Raw genomic sequence first — 1925 nt, 5'->3', positions numbered from 1 at the left:
GGGGATGGCAGGAATGTTTTAATTCCTGGAATTGTACAAGGGGGTCAGGCTCAGAACAATGTTGAGAGGAGCCTGAGAGATTATGTACTGCCCACTCTGACGGGAGTACAAAGTAGTATACGCCCACCAGCTGTAGAGGCTAACAATTTTGAAATCAAGCCAGCTATTCTACAAATGGTGCAATCATCTGTTCAATTTAATGGGTTTCCTTCTGAAGATCCTCACACCCATTTGTATAATTTTTTGGAGTTGTGTGGAACTTTTAGATACAATGGGGTGAGTGATGACGCAATTAAACTGAGGCTTGTCCCATTTTCTCTGAGGGACAGAGCAAAAATTTGGTTGAACACGTTGCAACCAAACTCTATTGTCACCAGGCAAGATCTAGCTCAAAATTTTTTGTCAAAATTCTTCCCTCCGTCCAAAGCTGCTAAATTGAGGGGAGAGATCAATAATTTTTTCCAGAATGATGGAGAGTCTTTGTATGAAGCTTGGGAACGGTTCAAGGAACTCTTGAGAAGATGTCCTCATCATGGCATTGAACAGTGGATGTTAGTACAGAATTTTTACAATGGTTTATGTCCTACAACCAGAACCATTATTGATGCTGCAGCGGGTGGTACTTTTATGAGCAAGAGTGCAACTGGTGCTTATGAGCTGCTGGAGGACATGGCCACAAACAATCATGAGTGGTCTGAAGAAAGATCATCAGGAGTCAGAAAGGTAGCTGGGGTGCATGAGCTGGATGCAATCACTACTCTAATAGCACAAGTAGCCTCCTTGACGAAACAGTTACAACAGAGCACTGTATCAGCTAATGCGGTTCAAATGGCAGTGAGGTGTGAAATGTGTGGTGGTTCTCATTCTGTCGATCAGTGCCCTATCAGTATGAATAATAACACTCTAATGGATCATGCTCAAGTTCAAGCGGTGGGAAACTTTCAAAGGCCACTCAATAACCCATTCTCCAATACTTACAATCCTGGGTGGTGAAATCACCCCAATTTTTCTTGGAAGAATAATCAGGGCCAATAACCTCAGTTTCAGGGCCAATTTTAGAATAATATGCCTCAGCCACCTATGCATCAAGCCTCTTCTTCACAACAGCCTAGGCCTCAACAATCAATGAATCAAGCTCAACCTGAGAGGCCTAATGAACTGCAAGCTGCATTATTGACTCTCACCAATACTCAAACTCAGTTTATGACAGAGACTAGATCTTCTATCAGAAATCTGGAAACACAAGTTGGGCAGTTGGTCAATATGCTCAATAACAGACCGCAGGGAAATCTGTCGAACTGTCGAGCATATTCTGCTACTGATAAACTTCCTTGCTTCAAACCAGCGAACTCCTCGACCCTTTTTGTGGAACAGCTCCACAAATCTAGTCCAAGTCATGGTGGCAACATCGTGAGTCTGTTGTTCTAGGTCCCACCATATTCTAGCATCCTTCTTGTGTAGAGACGAAACACAGGATATGTGGTCCGCGTTGCCGAGATTCATATGTGATAGGATCAACTATACATTTCTGAGCCATTCTTCTACCTCAAAAGGTTCTGTTGTCTTTTCAAAGTTCGGAGCGTGCTGCTTACGAAACTGCTCGTAAACTGGCTCCATGTGCTGAGCTGGGTATGGTCCATAGTTCTCCATTGGCCATCCCCCATAAGGACCTACTTGATGGGGTGCTTGAGCCATTTGCTGAGGCTGAGCCTGTTGTCGTTGTTGTTGTAATAATTCCAAAACTTGCTGCCGTAGCCTGGCAATTTCTGCAGCGTTGTCAACCGGCGGCGGCGATGCATTTTGGTTGGCATTAGCACGCACTCCCCTTCTGCGAACTGGAGGGGCTTCATTGTTCTCAGGAGCGGCGTTGGAGACATTGACATTGTTGCGAGCAGATCTTCTGAGCGACATCTTCAGCAGAGTTC

The 1925-nt window shown here is 44.7% G+C and overlaps 1 non-coding gene across 1 annotated transcript; it reads right to left on the bottom strand.

Annotated features, from left to right (window-relative positions):
- Positions 1-432: 432 nt before the first annotated feature.
- Positions 433-539, bottom strand: LOC133827691 (small nucleolar RNA R71). Its single transcript, XR_009890342.1, has one exon. It is a non-coding gene; the product is annotated as a small nucleolar RNA R71 (small nucleolar RNA).
- Positions 540-1925: the final 1386 nt, after the last annotated feature.

Source organism: Humulus lupulus, chromosome 3, assembly GCF_963169125.1.
Source record: "Humulus lupulus chromosome 3, drHumLupu1.1, whole genome shotgun sequence".
NCBI lineage: Eukaryota > Viridiplantae > Streptophyta > Magnoliopsida > Rosales > Cannabaceae > Humulus > Humulus lupulus.
The sequence above is the reverse complement of the archived record's forward strand: the minus strand, read 5'-3'. Positions and strand labels throughout refer to the sequence as shown.